The 19,202-nt window shown below is 41.8% G+C and overlaps 1 protein-coding gene across 1 annotated transcript in view; it reads left to right on the top strand.

Annotated features, from left to right (window-relative positions):
• The window catches only part of LOC124776916 (phenoloxidase 1-like), a 270,095-nt gene that overhangs the window by 61,913 nt on the left and 188,980 nt on the right, over positions 1-19,202 (top strand). Inside the window, exons 2-3 of the mRNA XM_047252128.1 lie at positions 6,561-6,696; positions 6,836-7,031. The gene's annotated coding sequence lies outside the window, so the exon portion shown is untranslated. The remainder of the gene's footprint in view (positions 1-6,560; positions 6,697-6,835; positions 7,032-19,202) is intronic.

Raw genomic sequence — 19,202 nt, 5'->3', positions numbered from 1 at the left:
GTGAGGTTTTGCGGTATGAAAATACCGCAGGGGAGAATCCTTTTTCTTTGATTTCACAGCTAGCAATGACTGTTCTATGCCTACTGCATTAAAATGCAGAAATGGAAAGAATATTCAGTTCTATGAACATAAAAACTAAACAACGTAACAGATTATCCTTAAAGACAATTAACCGTCAGACGTATTGGAGCTTGTTGGAACGAACAAAAGTTACCCTTTTGCGACAAAACCAGTCGAACTGCATCATCTGTAGAGCGAAGTTCAACCCTCTACATCAACTACAGTTCTGTCAGAGCATGAAACAGAAGAGTTATTCGATCTTCTGAGTGACGACGATTAATAGCTGACATACCGGTATGTATATATTTTGTAACTTAATTTGTTTTCTTGCTTTCTTTTGTTACAAATATGGTTGTATATTTCTAGTATATTTGACTACTGTTATTGAAACAACAATTTATGTGTTGCGTCAATTATGATAACTAGTTTAATTAAACGTTAGCGTATTTTATATATATGTTGTTGCAAGCGATGCGTCATTTAATTAAGACAATATAGCAATTACGTATGAGAGTTTTTATTAATATTTTATTCCCTCCCCCCCCCCCCCCCCCAAACTGGCTTATTGCACCATTCACAGCACGAAATTTTCAGTACACCCCTAGTAAAATCAGTTTTAGCGACTTTATAGCGACTTTTGATGTTGAATCTAGCGACTCGGGTTTTTTAGAGTTGGCAACACTGCTCGGATGCGTACGAGAATTCTGGTGGCTATCACAATCCGTCAACAATGAACTGGGTCTGTGTTAACAATGTGCCGCTGCCGCTTGTAAACGTTTGTCGTGCTTCAAGGGCTATAACACCATTCCCATTTGAGACTTGAATTATTTGTCATCGATAAAATAATCAGAAGCACTTGTTCCTAATAGAGCAAAAATTTAAAAAATCGTTCAAAATATTTTAAATTATAAATTCGTAAAGTTTAAAACATCAGACACAAATTTCCTGATGTCTGCGGTACACAACCAAAATTAGATAAAAAGAGGACAGTCTTCCTTTTGCAAAAATGATTGCAACGCTCATGTTTTACATCCCCACATCCTTAACTGAGACAGGCAGGGGGTGCTAGATAGATGCTGATATCCGAAGGCGAAACATTTCCATACTACGAAATGCAACATGTGAAATGCTGCATTCTGCTCTCCACTGTCTGCTAGATAAAAGAACGACATCACTTTTCTGTGTCAAGTAATCGCTACATTTGTAGCCAACGAGCTGATGTGTGGTAGCAATTTACGTTCCTGAGATAAGGAAATAAGTTTCTCGGTTTGACAGCTTTTTGTTGGTCAAATACCACTTATCTTTCAACAAGTCTTCTTTCAGGTTAATATATTTTGTCCGTAGTTTCTCTTCCCTTCCCGGAATGTATACAAAATACTCACCTACCATTGCCGTAACTCTTTAAGTGGTCGCCAAATGTTTTGCAGCCAAATATTTCTATACATGTGCGACTGCAAGCAGATGAAAGTCAAGGCGTGCCAGATATTGTAAACGGGGGTGGATATTTCATTTGCTGATACTAAGAGCCTCCCAGTTTTTTCGTTGTGAAAGCACTTGTGTGAGCAGATGCTTTATCCTGGTGAAAGGATACTTTCCTGCCAGTTCTGAACGCTTCTCATTTATTTACTGTACAGCTTCCTTTACAACATCTACTAAAGGCCTGATGTTGTCAAGAGACCCCCCACTACACTGTCAACCTTTTTTGTACAAAAATACATTCGTTGTAATTATGTTTTATTAAACCACATGTTAGGTATAATAAACCGGCACAGTAGTTTTATTTGCATTTTCTGTTCCACATTGGTCTGCTGTAATTTATTACGGACCAGTGCCACAACATTGTCGGCAGATTGTGTTTTTCATTGTAACAAAATTCGCCTAAATATTGCTTGTTAGTGTACCGTCGCACATGTGGTGCGTCGCAATATTTTCTGTGTGACATAATTTGCGCCGGGAGTATGTTAAGGGTTGTGGTGGTCGGTGGGCGTCGGTGTGCGCAGGTGCCCGCAACCAGTCGGCCCGTGGCAGGCGAGTGTACGAGACAGAACCACGCAGTTTCACAGGGAAGTCTGGCGTCGGTGTGACTGATTGTGGTGTGGCAAGCGTGTGTGCGAGACACAACCATTCCGTTCCTTGAGAAGGCGTTGCGCAGAGTGATGTTCGGTAACGTTCGTTTCAATGTTCACGCATGTGAGGCTTTCGTCTGTGTCACTAGTTCGACGTCCATATCCTCTAAAAAATACTGTTGCGTAGCATGATCTGACACAGAGAGACATCCCAGAGTGGTCGTCGTGGTGGTGATGTGAGTTTACCCTGTGAGCGGGTGTGGTTGGAGACTTTGCTCGTTGGAGCCGCCTACATATCGCCAAGGTTGTTTCGACTACACTGCAGAAGTTTCACTGGGAAGCCCTTACACGTCCTCTGTACACCCCGAATCTCTCTCCATAGGATTTCTGTATTTTTGGTGCCCTGAAGGAATACATTTGTGACCGTCGATTTCCTTGCTTTGGATGAAGAGGTGCGGGCCTGGGTGAAATGATGGTTTTGTAAGCAGCTGCAAACATTTTGCCATGAAGCCATTGACTGACTTTGTCCCACAGAGAGATAAATGTATTAACTGTTACGGCAAATTCTTTTGAAATAATGAACAATTTAGTTACTTTTTTCCATATATCTCATTTTCATTTGACTGTCCTCATACTAACAAAGAAATTAAGACCGATATGTTAAACAATCCTTGAATAAGCATAACACTATATAGAATTTCATTGTTGTCCAAAAAGGAGTAAAAGTCCAGTACTGCTACAGTGTGTTAACTGTAAGACGGCTGAGTTGTGAGGGGAGTGCGGGGAGAGGTGGAAGCAAGCATTGGCTGGCGAGGGGAGAGGAGCCGTTGGGGAGGGGACAAGGCACGCCTACCAGTTGCAGTGCTGGCACTATAAATTGCGCATCATGCTTACACAAAAGCAGACGAAAGGCTTGGAAGTAAAACTCGCTTTAAGTGTTGTTCGTAAACTGAAATCGTCATGTATATTAATATACACTCCTGGAAATGGTAAAAAGAACACATTGACACCGGTGTGTCAGACCCACCATACTTGCTCCGGACACTGCGAGAGGGCTGTACAAGCAATGATCACATGCACGGCACAGCGGACACACCAGGAACCGCGGTGTTGGCCGTCGAATGGCGCTAGCTGCGCAGCATTTGTGCACCGCCGCCGTCAGTGTCAGCCAGTTTGCGGTGGCATACGGAGCTCCATCACAGTCTTTAACACTGGTAGCGTGCCGCGACACCGTGGACGTGAACCGCATGTGCAGTTGACGGACTTTGAGCGAGGGCGTATAGTGGGCATGCGGGAGGCCGGGTGGACGTACCGCCGAATTGCTCAACACGTGGGGCGTGAGGTCTCCACAGTACATCGATGTTGTCGCCAGTGGTCGGCGGAAGGTGCACGTGCCCGTCGACCTGGGACCGGACCGCAGCGACGCACGGATGCACACCAAGACCGTAGGATCCTACGCAGTGCCGTAGGGGACCGCACCGCCACTTCCCAGCAAATTAGGGACACTGTTGCTCCTGGGGTATCGGCGAGGACCATTCGCAACCGTCTCCATGAAGCTGGGCTACGGTCCCGCACACCGTTAGGCCGTCTTCCGCTCATGCCCCAACATCGTGCACCCCGCCTCCAGTGATGTCGCGACAGGCGTGAATGGAGGGACGAATGGAGACGTGTTGTCTTCAGCGATGAGAGTCGCTTCTGCCTTGGTGCCGATGATGGTCGTATGCGTGTTTGGCGCCGTGCAGGTGAGCGCCACAATCAGGACTGCATACGACCGAGGCACACAGGGCCAACACCCGGCATCATGGTGTGGGGAGCGATCTCCTACACTGGCCGTACACCACTGGTGATCGTCGAGGGGACACTGAATAGTGCACAGTACATCCAAACCGTCATCGAACCCATCGTTCTACCATTCCTAGACCGGCAAGGGAACTTGCTGTTCCAACAGGACAATGCACGTCCGCATGTATCCCGTGCCATCCAACGTGCTCTAGAAGGTGTAAGTCAACTACCCTGGCCAGCAAGATCTCCGGATCTGTCCCCCATTGAGCATGTTTGGGACTGGATGAAGCGTCGTCTAACGTGGTCTGCACGTCCAGCACGAACGCTGGTCCAACTGAGGCGCCAGGTGGAAATGGCATGGCAAGCCGTTCCACAGGACTACATCCAGCATCTCTACGATCGTCTCCATGGGAGAATAGCAGCCTGCATTGCTGCGAAAGGTGGATATACACTGTACTAGTGCCGACATTGTGCATGCTCTGTTGCCTGTGTCTATGTGCCTGTGGTTCTGTCAGTGTGATCATGTGATGTATCTGACCCCAGGAATGTGTCAATAAGGTTTCCCCTTCCTGGGACAATGAATTCACAGTGTTCTTATTTCAATTTCCAGGAGTGTATATTTACTATGCGCTCACAAACCATTCATCCGATTGCAATGAAACTTTGGTGAGTTGTTCTCCGAACGCCCGAAAAGAGTAATGGAAGCAATTTTTTCTGCTCCCTTTCCCTTTTGCAGCATTCAATCACACGCAATATAATTTTGCGGGCATCGCTACATAATACTGGTTTCCTTCTAACCGTAGCCCTACCGGTAGGGGTTGTTGGCGACTCCCGAGGTGGGCCAGCAACTGCCTCTTCACTCATTGTGATAATGTTTAGCACAACTGGACGATAGAAACACGCAGAACAGTACAGCGCAAAACAATAACGAAACAGACGACAATGGCTACCTTGTACACCACAGTCAACTACGTAATGTTGGCAGCAGTCGAAACTGCGTGTCTACCGAAGCCTCCCGACGTTAACCGACTTCTACCGATTCAGAACTAGGGAGAGGTCTGCCATCTAAAAGTTAACACACTGCACGTATACCACTAATGTATCGCTGGGCACTGATGGGTTCAGTGATCTCTTAGATCACTGGTTAAGGTCCAAGCGACGCAACGGCCACTTGGGGCGCCAAGCTGAGAGGGACGCCCACCAGATGCAGCCCTGCGAAAAATTTGCACACAGAATTAAAATAATCACTATCGAAAACAGTCCGTTTCCACACTCACTAGATTTAGGTTTATTTTTAAAGTTCATAGGAGCCCAAGGAATGACAACTAACATATGTGTGAGGGCGGAAGTAAGGGAGGTATGTAATCCACAAATATACATCATTTGTGTGCAAAATTGTTTTGCATCATCCTACTCAAGGATAACGCCTTTAAATAAAGCCAAAAGACGTTATCCATGAAACAAGATCTTGTGCAGTGTGTTCAGTATGAGGAGAAACTAAAGGCAATATTTGACATTTAAAGATTGCGTCATTTGACCATCCCCGCTCATAATAGTTACACAAAACTTGATGTAAATTGTTTTGTGCATGTAATAAGTACAGTGTACCGTATTATGAATTATCCGGAACAAGATGAAAATTGTATAAAATTATGGTAGCAAGGGGATTTTATGTTATCGCTCATTTTGAAGTTTACGCACATCCCAGACACCCAGGCAGTAAGGGTCACATATTTCCGTGACATTTCTGATGGTGTGGGGCCTACATATTGCATTCCACAGGTGATCCCTGGTAAATGACTGACGCTAAAATAAACCAAGAACAATAAACAGACCAGAGTGCAGGGAGCTCTAAGTAAGTATTGGATTTTACATAAAGTAGTTCCAGAAATATCCTAAAATCTAGAGCTATATTCCTTTCTCACCATATACTGCAAGGAGCCCCAATAAAAATGGATTGTGGGTATTTTTCTCTGACTGTTTGCTAATGATGAGTACACAAATAAACATTCAATGACCCTTCAATGGATTATATACATTCTTTTGTCTGTCAGAAAGCTATTAATGTAACTGTAATTTTTTTCTGTTTTATAACATAATTATTGTTCTTTCTGTTTATTTCTACAGCAACATTCAAATCAGTAATCCACAAGCCATCTTACTGTGTGTGTTGGGAGGGGGAATGTTACTGCAGGTATCAGTATAATTTCACCACTTCTTTACGGAGTGAGGTTATCCAGAGGCTCTGGACTTCCATGCAGGAGAATGGTGGTTAAAACCCTATCCCGATGTACATATAAGTTGCCATGCTTTCCCCAAATCGCATAAAGCAAATGCCAAGGCAGTTCCTTCAAAAATGACATAGCTGATTTCCCTCCTATTCTTTCACATCAGTGCTCATGTTCCATCTGTAATGACGTCATCGTCAATGGGACATTAAAACCTAACTTCCTTCCTCCCATGTCCCATTTGTTAATGATGTGTGGAAGAACACTGGTGGATAAGCCTCATTACAAGGTCTAATTTCACTGATTTTTCTCTTCATGGTAATTTCGTGAGATCTCGGTGTGGGGAGTGACGTTGCACAACTTTTCAAGGAATTTATGCTCTGAGAGTTTTAACAGCGAACTTTTTATTTGCTCAAAAAATCAGATAAAAAATTCAGAACCTGTCCAAACGGATACAGTGAGGACCTTTCTGGGTCCAAAGTTTGATGAACGAGGCCTTCCCATGCTATTTTGAGACAAGAGGCACCTCTGCATTGAATGTGACCACTTCGTTGTGAAGAGTGAGTATTAGTAAATTTTATAATTATTGGCAATTAATCTTTGTTTTTATAACATTTTCATTGTTGTTCATGCCAACTGACAATAAAATTGTCTGTCTGCTTATATATTTTTAGAAAATGCCTTTCCTTTTTTGTGCAGTGTATCCTGGTAGCAACAAGTTCAAGTGGGATTCTTCTGAGTCTTCTGTAACATTTCCGATGGAATGCACATTTACTAATGGGAATAGCTCGGATCCAGAAAACACAGGAGCTTTATCTTACTGTCGCTGTGACTTGCCTCACCACATGCTATATTAATGACAACATGTTTTGGACTGCCTCTGCCCACTGTACAGGTGTGAGCACCTTCTACTTTTTCAAATTTGTGATTATTTTTTAATACAATTATTTTCAGAATTGTTACCTTCTGAAAAGAAAACACATTTCCTTATACTGTGTTTAACAACTTTTTCTTTATGGGCCCTAGGGTTGTTGGAATCTTTTTCTTTTCTTAGGATAGTCACTTGAGATTCAATACAAGCCAAGGCCTTGGTTGTATAAGATCTAGGTATTCTTTTTGTTATATTGTTGATCATAATTTAGATCTTCAGTGTGTGGCAGTTTTTGGTCTTGACCTTAGACTCTATTAACCATTCTGTTAGTTGTGCATGTGGTCTGTGATTTTGGTCCACCACAATCTCAGTCCCTTGCCACTTTTCCCAGTAGCGTGAATGATACTGGCTATGTGGATGAGTGAGATACTTCTAATTCAAAGGTTTGATGGTATACCTGTGGTTTGTCGCAAGATTATCTACCAACACAGCTATGAGGTAGTCCGAATTGCACATTATACTGTCGGTCTGGCTCAACTAATTACTGGTCACATAATAACCACTTCACTTGCAAGTACACAAAACATGACACCAGTTGTGTATGCCATCCAAAGTAATCAAAATTCAGAGAATGATACAACTAATTGTCAAATTCTTTTATTGTGAATAAGGACCCAAAACTGGAGTTCACATAAGAGTTACTTCTCTTGTTGTTTTTGTTTGGCATTGATAGCCTTCAAGGGGATGCTAAACTGTCTAATTGAAGGAGTTTGTTACTTTATGTAAACAGGCTCCTTGCACTGCAATGAGCAAATGTTATGTCTTCAGTTTTTTAATATAATGTGGTGTGTGTAAACTGCACTTCATTGTTCATTGACAAAGAATGATGGACACAGTAAATGGATCATTACCAACACATCTCGGTTAACATTAATATGCCCATATGAATAATGGCTGAAAATGTCCTCACTTCATGAGATACTGCCCAGGAATTGCATGGAACCTTTAATCTGCCCATCGTCAGCCAATAAAATTTTCTGTCATCAATAATACTCGAAGCTTGCGCAGGATAGAATAGCATGGAGGGCTGCATCAAACCCGTCTCTGTACTGAAGACCACAACAACAACAATAAGACTCAAACTAAATTAGTTCTGAGCACTTTTGCATGAGCAACCCCCTGCTACAGAAATAAGTCTATTAAAAACACGCCCTAATACAATTTTTACATCAAAATAGGCAAGTCATATACATTATGGAACTTGGTCATATTTGCGTAAACTATCTGTTAATGCAGAGAAGTGTAAAGTTGTGAACCTCATGAAATGTGCAAATATAGCAGTCTTTGATTAAATGATTACTGAATTGCAACAAATCTAAATGTTGTAGAAATACCAGGAAGTAACAATATATGAAGTTGTAGTTAAAGCAGGTGTCAGGTTTTGGTTCATTGATAGAATGTTGAGAAACTGCAGTTTGTCTACAAAGTGAGATAAATTATACAACTTTTGTAGAAGTGTTGCTTACATGTGTGGCATTCCTATAAGGTTGGAGAAATGCAGGACATCAACCATATTCAAAGGAAGGTGGTGCACATGTTTGAATGAAGTGAAAGTGTAACAGAAATGCTGAAAAATTTTAATTGGCATGTAATCAGAGAAAGAGACTTTATGTCACATGAAAACAAATGTAGGAAATTTCATGAACCAGCATACAGCATGGAAACTATGAATAATCTTCATCACCGTATGTACCGATCCAGAAGAGATCTTGTCAGTAGAATTATACTAACAGTGGTACATACAATGGAGATAAATATCATCATCTGGCAATGACATTGGAAGAAACTTTAATAACATATCAGAGTGGCTCCTCTGGAATGGCTACAAAAGAGACAGGTTTCTCACAGAAAAAAAAATAGTTCCACTTTGATCTGTCTACTGTTTTCTGTAGGTCCTTAGAAGCAGTTTTGTGACAATTGTTTGACCACAACTGAGGGTTCTTTGATTGCTCAGTGACGTGGCACATTAAACTGGAACACCTGAGATATTAGTCTGCTTTATCACATAAATGAATAAAAGATTTATTTAACTTTGACACACTTCTTTGGTACCAAGAAATTTACAACTGTCACAGACTAGCAATGCATCACTAGAGGCACTAATTAACAAACTATTCCCTCAGTAAAGAAAGACATAGAAAAATTTGGGGAGGGGATTAATGTTCAGAAAGGATGAATAAAATCTTTGAGGTATGTTGATGACTTTGTAATTCTATCAAAGATTAGATTAGAATATAATAGAGGGAAACATTCCACGTGGGAAAAATATATCTAAAAACAAAGATGATGTGACTTACCAAAAGAAAGCGCTGGCAGGTCGATAGACACACAAACAAACACAAACATACACACAAAATTCAAGCTTTCGCAACCAACGATTGCTTCATCAGGAAAGAGGGAAGGAGAGGGAAAGACGAAAGAATGTGGGTTTTAAGGGAGAGGGTAAGGAGTCATTCCAATCCCGGGAGCGGAAAGACTCACTTTAGGGGGAAAAAAGGACGTGTATATGTTCGCACACACACACACACACATATCTATCCACACATATACAGACACAAGCAGACATATTTAAAGGCAAAGAGTTTGGGCAGAGATGTCAGTCGAGGCGGAAGTGCAGAGGGAAAGATGTTGTTGAATGACAGGTGAGGTATGAGTGGCGGCAACTTGAAATTAGCGGAGATTGAGGCCTGGTGGATAACAGGAAGAGAGGATATATTGAAGGGCAAGTTCCCATCTCTGGAGTTCAGATAGGTTGGTGTTAGTGGGAAGTATCCAGATAACCCGGACAGTGTGACCTTGTGCCAAGATGTGCTGGCCGTGCACCAAGGCATGTTTAGCCACAGGTGATCCTCATTACCAACAAACACTGTCTGCCTATGTCCATTCATGCAAATGGACAGTTTGTTGCTGGTCATTCCCACATAGAATGCGTCACAGTGTAGGCAGGTCAGTTGGTAAATCACGTGGGTGCTTTCACACGTGGCTCTGCCTTTGATCGTGTACACCTTCGGGATACAGGACTGGAGTAGGTGGTGGTGGGAGGGTGCATGGGACAGGTTTTACACCGGGGGCAGTTACAAGGGTAGGAGCCAGAGGGTAGGGAAGGTGGTTTGGGGATTTCATAGGGATGAACTAAGAGGTTACGAAGGTTAGGTGGACGGCGGAAAGACACTCTTGGTGGAGCAGGGAGGATTTCATGAAGGATGGATCTCATTTCAGGGCAGGATTTGAGGAAGTCGTATCCCTGCTGGAGACCCACATTCAGAGTCTGATCCAGTCCCGGAAAGTATCCTGTCACAAGTGGGGCACTTTCGTGGTTCTTCTGTGGGAGGTTCTGGGTTTGAGGGGATGAGGAAGTGGCTCTGGTTATTTGCTTCTGTACCAGGTCGGGGGGGTAGTTGCGGGATGCGAAAGCTGTTATCAGGTTGTTGGTGTAATTGTTCAGGGCTTCCGGACTGGAGCAGATTTGTTTGCCACGAAGACCTAGGCTGTAGGGAAGGGATCGTTTGATGTGGAGTGGGTGGCAGCTATCATAATGGAGGTACTGTTGCTTGTTGGTGGGCTTGATGTGGACGGACGTGTGAAGCTGGCCATTGGACAGATGGAGGTCAACGTCAAGGAAAGTGGCATGGGATTTGGAGTAGGACCAGGTGAATCTGATGGAACCAAAGGAGTTGAGGTTGGAGAGGAAATTCTGGAGTTCTTCTTCACTGTGAGTCCAGATCATGAAGATGTCATCAATAAATCTGTACTAAACTTTGGGTTGGCAGGCCTGGGTAACCAAGAAGGCTTCCTCTAAGCGAACCATGAATAGGTTGCCGTACGAGGGAGCCATCCTGGTACCCATGGCTGTTCCCTTTAATTGTTGGTATGTCTGGCCTTCAAAAGTGAAGAAGTTGTGGGTCAGGATGAAGCTGGCTAAGGTAATGAGGAAAGAGGTTTTAGGTAGGGTGGCAGGTGATCGACGTGAAAGGAAGTGCTCCATCGCAGCGAGGCCCTGGACGTGCGGAATATTTGTGTATAAGGAATATTATCCGGCGTAATTCCCGGGAACCTATCAAGCAGATGCAGCAGCAGGAAAGCCTCAAACAGCACAGTTTTCTTTTTCTTTCTGAAGACACTTTAATACCTGTTGTAATTCAAGGTTTCTTTGAAAACTGTTTGGTGTTGCACTTAGTAATTTTTTCGGGCAACAATGTCCAAAAAGGAATATAAATGTATCAAGAAATATTTTGTATTTATCATCAGCATTTGGCTCACTATATACATCTCCCCAATTAACATTTCTTAAACTTTCTTTGAAGTGCTCTTTAGATACTGGGATGAGCAGCCTTACACTCTTACTTAATGGTTTCTGAACTGTGCATCCTGCTAGGTTTTGTAAGTTAATCAATTTTGCATCATGGTCTGATGATCCATTTATCACACAGACAGCATGTGTTACTTTTACATCCTCTTGCTGTACAAATACATTATCTATTATACTACTAGTGTCTTGAGTTATATGTGTAGGGAAACTGATCACCAATTCTAAGTTATATGTCATTAATAACACTTCTAGCTCCTATCAAAATGCATAGGAATTTTACATTGAAATCACGACCTATTAATAACTTCTCCTTTGTGTATGGCATACAGCATAATAGGGAGTCAAACTTTTTTAGGAATTGCTCCCAATCTCCTAATGGGGTCCTGTACACTGTTGCTAATATCAACACTACATTATCTAGCTGTAGTTCACATGCATAAACTGGAAAGTGCTGATCGACACAAAATTTTCTTGCTTCTACAGTTTTGTGTTTACACCCTTGTTTTGTGTAAATGGCAACTCCTTCTGTATCCATACTAGATCTGCAAGTGTAAGAAACTAAATTATACCCATTTATACTGACACTTTCCATCCCCATAGTTACTTGGTGTTCAGACAGACAAAGTATATCAATCCCGTCCTTATTTTTGAGATCATCTGAACACACTAACAGTGCATCTACCTTTTTTTTTATCTGATATTTTGATGAAGTAAGTTTATACTACCCTTAGCCATATCCCTATTTAGTGTACATGAAGCATCTTTTATTCTATTTTTCTTGATTGTTGCCTCTCTGGACTTTGGCTTCAACCTAAAAAACTTATCTGCCTGGTCCCATTAAACACAGGGATCATCCATTGTGTGACTCTGGCCCCCTTGCAGTATCTGCTAATAAAGAAGTTATCTTTCCCCTTCCTATTTAGATGCAGGCATGTGAAGTGTATCGCCACCTACCAATCACATCAACTAGAACAACAGTTATGTGAGATTTTGCGAGCATCCTGTTCAGCTCAGTTTCAACATGCCTTACAGTAGTGTTTACCCAGGGCTGATCATGGTGCTGAAAGACCTCCACAAACCCACATTTGTGAGCCCACTTTCTGCTCATATTATATACAGTTCACTTCTAATACTAAATCTTGGATTCATAGCCAGGCTGTTTCCTACTCTCCCAACTATAATTACCTGATCTTCCTTCTCAGAGTCCCTGCGTAGCTGACCTACGTTTTCTGTTACATGGCTAAGGCTAGCACTTGGTTTCACAAAACTTGTGACCTGGTATGCTGCACCTAATTTCTCCTGAAGCTGCTGGTTTACATGCCTCCCATGACTGCTACCGGAAGCAGAATTCTTCTTTTCTTAATCTGATTTCATTCCTACCTGTCTTTTTTTTAAGCTAATATTCTGTTTCAACCTACATTCAACTACATCTGGATGAAGCCCTTCCTCCACTACTTCAGATAGTGAGCCACACTGATTTACTAACTGAATATAGAAAGTTTTTCCAGTTTCCCTTTTTCACTCTTTGCTTGCTACCTTTTCCCAGCACCCATCTCTTTTTCCTCCCTTAGCCTACGTAATTCCAAATTCACATTTTCTAATTCAGCCTTAAGGGCACAAATTTTTGCCTCCAGTTCAGTGATTTTTCTGTCCTTTCTACATAACCTGCATTGCCATGGAAGAGGTTCTTCATCTTCTCCATTTCCTTGCTGCTACATTTGCTTCAATGAAACCATAACCTAGAGTCTTTGCAGAATGTTCCCTCCTTCAGATTTCTATGGCAGCCACCACATTTGTCACACCCGGTTTGATAGAAAGATTTACACAAATGCAGAGAATAACTTGGAACAAGAGCACTGAAGTTTTGTAACCTGTTCTAATACATAACTAAATGCTAATATAAAGAAAGTTTTAAACTTACTTTCGAAAGTTTTAATAAACTACCTAAACTCTGCATGAGAGACATTTAAATTTGCATCACTAAGTCTAGTCAAAATGTGCATCTGAGTTACTTATAATACTAACACAAGTAACTGCATGTGGACAGAATATATGTAAATCTGTGCAAAAATGTAATGTGTGTATGTGTGAGTGATTTGACACACTGTTCCACACTGCTGGAGGATAAATTTATTCTTAGTTACCCTGTATGGTAGCTATAGCATTCTTCCAAGAAAGGCATCTTCCCCACAGTGTGTGTGAGCCAACAAAATAACTTCACTGAGTTTGTGTTTATTTTCTATTTTGAAGAATACTCTGAAGGAAAAGAAACTGTCCAAATTTAGCTGCCAAGGTGCAATGCAAGTGATTTTTAATAAATTTTATAATTACTCAGTTTCCTGCATATTGAACCAGTTATAATAGTAATTTGTACATTCCTTCCTGCCTAGCACATGACTTGTCAAATAAGGAGGTGTAGAGTACCTAGTGCCACACAGTGCAAAGTCCAAAGTGCACACATGCAAATTTTATGCACTTACACCACACGAAAAATATATCAAATCAATAATTTTTTGAGTAAGTTGCAGTTCATATTAACATCTAAATTGTTGCAAATGCAATTGTTACACAAGTGACTAGCAGAGGAAAGAATATCACCGTAGTGTATGATGTTATAGGTGACTTCCATCAATCAGGACTTTTAATTTGTTTATGTGAAATATTTTATAACAATTCCTCTTGCATGGTTCTTATGAAAATGTAATAATATGTATATGTTGATAACAACTCACCACATTTACTTGAAGTAAACTTTGTAATTTTGTGACTTCCTGTTCTGTATGATTTCCTTAATCTGTTTAATCAGGTCAAAAATGCCAAGAAATCAATGATTTTCTTCTTACTTGCAGTTAGCACAACAGTCACCATTTGACCCAAAATTCATGGAATTGTCAGAGCTATTTCCTGTTTCTTCAATGTTTCCACAATTTCTGATGAAATATCAACATCATTTGAATGAATATCCAAGAAATTAAGTAAGCAATAAGACATATGTAGGTCTTTAGGAGAAGTAGCTGATTTCAATTGCATGCTATGTTCATCATATTCATCTTTGCAAAGTTGGAAACATTAAGTGGATTTTACATTACTGGTAAACTCTGAAACCTGCACAAAGATATTTGCTGTTAACAAGCATACACCAAGAAAACACAAAGAAAATTAATTCAGTTTTATCTCCAATGTTAACACCTAGCGATACTGCAGATGCAACTGCTAAATATTAAGGAGATTAAATGAAATTGAAAATTTGAGTTAACAGTAACTGTGAACAGTTGTGGCAGTGAAACAACTCACAGAAACTGAAGTTCACTTTCAAAGTTACAGTAGTGTTGTGCCATATTATCTGTTTACCTATGTGCTGTCAGGCAAAGACGTGTGCCTGCCGTGTTGCACATACAGTGTCTGCTACAGCTATGGTAGGGACGGGCAACTCTCCAGCACCTGGAAACTATAAATTTGATTATTTAAAACACTTTTTTAAAAATACTTGCAGTGCAGTGTAGCAGCTAAAATTCTGGGACTGCGTTTCTTTTGGTGTATTCTTCCTGCATCAAAAATTTCAGGGTAGGTTTTGACATGTTGCATTGGACCACTCCTTTATGAGTATGTAATGTATAGATCATCTCTAACATCGATTGATACCCTTGTGCAGTGCTTGTTCTAACCATTGATCAGTGGGTATCCATATAGGATGGACCACTCTGTACCTGCACTGTTTACTGTTTAGCCAGTGTTCATTAATGTAGAGCAGGTTTGCACAGACTGCAGCCCACAACCCACATGCGGTGTACCATTGATCTGATGGCAGCCTGTCCTTTGGCATTCATTCTCGTAATTTTTATTTTCTCATCTTCCAGTCCCTTGTGTAAAGGATAGTTCAAGGCATTGTGGAACTTAATTCTTTTGTTCCCAGTCTAGGGAGCATTCAGGAATGGGGATCCCAATTTGGAATGATAAGCTCTCTCACACCATGTTATTTTTTAACTTGCGGCCCTTACACAATCACAGTGAGGGATTTTCAGCCTATGGTACTAACAAGTCTGCACCCCTGATATAGAGTATGCTACAGTTGGTTTGGTGAAGCCATCCTTAAGTGATTGCTCATGAATATGAAGTAGAATTGTCTTATTTTTCTTACAGTGAGGTACTGTCCTTTCATTGTAATTTTGTATTTTTTGTTCTTGTACCTTTACAAATTACATGTTTGATTTTTTCTGATCAAGTACAGTAACAGTTTACTCTAAAACAGGAAGTACATGAGCTTCTGCATAATGATTATGCTGAAAAACAAGACTATTTCATTTATACATTTTGGTGTTGCACTATATTAGCTAACAATATCTTCCATAGCCCTTTTAGCTGTAAACTCTGTGTTTTATAAAATCTGTGGCCCTTGCAAATTATATCTGTAATACCTTTTTTTGAAGAGTTTACATATTTTCTCATAGTGTTTGTATGCAGCACTAATTTCCTTGGTTACACAGGACTGCTTGGTAAATCATGTCAATGTGGAATGATAAATAGTAGTACATTGGTGTGACATAGGAGGCTCAGATGTTTTATTAATTCTTGACAAGCTATAGGCATTTTGTTTTTGTAACATCATTCGTGCTGCTTGGCAATGCAGTGAAACCCCCCAGAAGTTAACTTACTGACTTCTAATAACTTCGCAATCTCATGAATTTCAGTAAGTGATGCACCTGGCTTGATGAATCCTGGTACACATAAGGCAGTTTCTTCATTAGTTTATATGAAGCTTTTCATTCAGAATTGAAGCTGCATGTGAGATTGTATGGGCCAGAATCAGTATCAAGGGCAGCATAAAATGATGATTGGATTCTTTTGTTACCCACCAGACTCATCTCTTGATGTAACCAGAAACGTAAAAGAAAACCTCAGTTCACTTGTACCTAAGTTCTCCAATCATGCTGTAATTGTTGGCGAAGACTTTAATTGTCCAACAATTAATTGGAATTATTATAGTTCTATTAGTAGTGGATGTGATAAGACATCATGTGAAATATTACTAAATGTATTTTATGAAAACTGTCTCAAACAGATAGTTAGGAATCCCACTTGTGACAGACATATACTGGATCTAATGGCAACAAATAGACCTGACTTCTTTTGAGGACATGCACATTGAATCTGGTATCAGTGACCATGAGGCAGTAGTGGCAACAATGATTACCAAAGAACAAAGGACAACTAAAACAGGCAGGCACATATATATGTTCAGTAAACTAAATAAAAAAATCAATAGTCTCATATCTCAGTGAGGAACATGAAAATTTCAACACAGGGCAGGAGCATGCAGAGGAATTCTGGCTCAAGTTTAAACAAATAGTTGACGATGCTTTAGATAGATATGTACAGTTCATAATGAGAGGGAACCTCCGTGGTATACAGTCACTGTAAAGAAATTTCTAAAGAAAAAGAGATTACTATGTAATACGTGTAAAACAAAGCTTAGGGTTATAGATAGAGAGACGCTGAATGAAACACATTTGGCTGTCAAGAGCGCAATGTGTGATGCCTTCAGTGACTACCATTGCAAAAAATTGTCAGATGATCTTTCACAAGACCCAAATAAATTCTGGCTATATGTAAAGCCTGTTAATGGCGTCAAAATTAGTGGCCAGTCCCTAGAAAATGAGACAGGAACTATAACTGAGGTATCAAAGCAAGAGCTGAAATGCTTAATCCTGTTTTCAAATGTTTCTTTATAAACGAAAACCCAGAAGAATTGTACCAATTTACTCCTCGTACCACTGAAATGATGAATGAATTACGTATTAGTGTCAGTGGTGTTGAGAAACAGCTGAAATCAAAAAAATTGAACAAAACTCCAGGGCCCAATGGAATCTATGTCAGATTCTATACTGAATTTGTGGCTGAGTTAGCTCCTCTTGTAACTATAATGTGTCATAGATCCCTCAAACAAAAAACTGTGCCCAGTTCGTGGGAAAAGGCAAAGGTCACACCCATCAAGAAGAAGGGTACTAGAAATGATCCACAAAACTACCGTCCAATATCCTTGAAATTGATACTTATTCTGAGCTCAAACATAATGAGGTATGACATGTGGAGTAATCGGGTCTACTGCCGGATGTTTGTGTTGCTCTGGCACAATATTTCGGCCACGTAACTCATTGCCTTCTTCAGGTGCCACCTGAGACTGCCGTGTTGGAGGATATTGTCCAGTATTTATGCCCAGAGGGCGCTGGGTGTTCTCTTTGCCGTCCGCGCCCACCTGGCACTGCTTGTAAGGTGTTGTCTCTTCCCCGGTGTTCCCTCGGATGTCTGCGCCCAACTTGGGCGCCATCTGTGGCAGCTCTCTGAGGCCTGTCCCGTGTCGGGCGTTCTGTTTGTGGTCCACACCCACCAGGTGCTGCTCCTGAGGTTTTTACCCCTCCCTGGTGCTCCCACAGATGTCCGCGCCCGGCTCGTCCACAGTCTGTGGTCGTGGCATTGTCTGGGGCTGGACCCGCATGTGGCATTCCGTTCGTGGTCCGCGTCCACTTGGTGCTGCTCCCGAGATGTTGGTACTTCCCTGGTGCTCCGATGGACATCCGCGCACGCCTAGTCCACCATCTGCAGTTGTGGCAACTGTCTGAAGCCCGTATTGCATCGGGGGCTCTGTTCGCGGTCTGCGCCCATCTGGCACTGCTTGTAAGGTGTTGTTTCTTCCCCAGTGCTGCCTCGGATGTCTGCGCTCGACTTGGTCTCTATCTGTGGCAGCTCTCTGAGGCCTGTCCTTTGTTGGGCGCTCCATACACGGTCCGCACCCGTCTGGCGCTACTCCTGCAGTGTTACTACTTCTTGAGGAGTTTGTTGGTTCATTTCGTTGAGTCCTGATAAGCTCCAGAGCTGGACTCCATGCCGAGCTGAGCTGGTAACCGCTCTCTCGGTTTATTAGGTTGTCTGTGACCTTGATCTCGATGGCCTCCTTTATGACACTGTCCCAAAATCTTGGCGTCTGTGTCACAGTTTTGGTGTTGTTATAGTCGATTGAGTGGCCGAGCTGTGGACAGTGCTCCGCTATGGTAGATTTTGTTGCCTGTCCGAGTCTGGTGTGCCTCTGGTGTTCTTTGCACCTGACATCCACTGTCCTGGTTGTCTGGCCAATGTATGACTTTCCACACTGGCACGGGATGTTGTAAATGCCTGGTTTACGTAGCCCCGGGTCGTCCTTCACACTCCCTAGCATGGTCTCAATTTTGTAGGGTGGACAGAAGATACTCTTTATATCATATTTTGAAAGAATTCTGCTGGTCTTTGCAGAAATAGGTCCAGCATATGGCAGGTATGCCACCTTCTTCGCCTCCTCTGGCTCCTCTTGTGTACCCTGTGGTTGACTGGTAGTACAAAGTGCCCTTTGGATGTCCATGGAGGAATATCCATTTCTGCTGAACACCAGCTGTAGATGTTCTATCTCTGTGGCCAGACTTTCCATATCTGACGGAGCTCGAGCCCTGTGAACTAATGTTTTCAAGACTCCATTCTTCTGTGCCGGCAGCTACTGGCTTGAAGGTATAAGTCAGTGTGGGTGGGCTTATGATACACGCTGTGCCCCAAAGTGCCATCTGCCTTCCTCTTGACCAGGACATCAAGGAATGGGGATCCCAATTTGGAATGATAAGCTTCGTACCTTTCCATGAAAAGGTTGGCTACCACTGGTGATAAAGGGCTGCCCATTGCCACTCCTTCCGTTTGCTCATAAAATTGACCCCCATAAAGAAAATATGTTGAGGTCAGTACGTGTTTGAACAGGTCGAGCAGGGCACCATCGAACTTCTCTCCAATGATATTGAGTGAATCGGTGG

Source organism: Schistocerca piceifrons, chromosome 2 (assembly GCF_021461385.2).
Source record: "Schistocerca piceifrons isolate TAMUIC-IGC-003096 chromosome 2, iqSchPice1.1, whole genome shotgun sequence".
In the NCBI taxonomy this organism is placed as follows: Eukaryota; Metazoa; Arthropoda; class Insecta; order Orthoptera; family Acrididae; genus Schistocerca; species Schistocerca piceifrons.
This window is presented reverse-complemented; position numbering and strand designations above follow the sequence as displayed.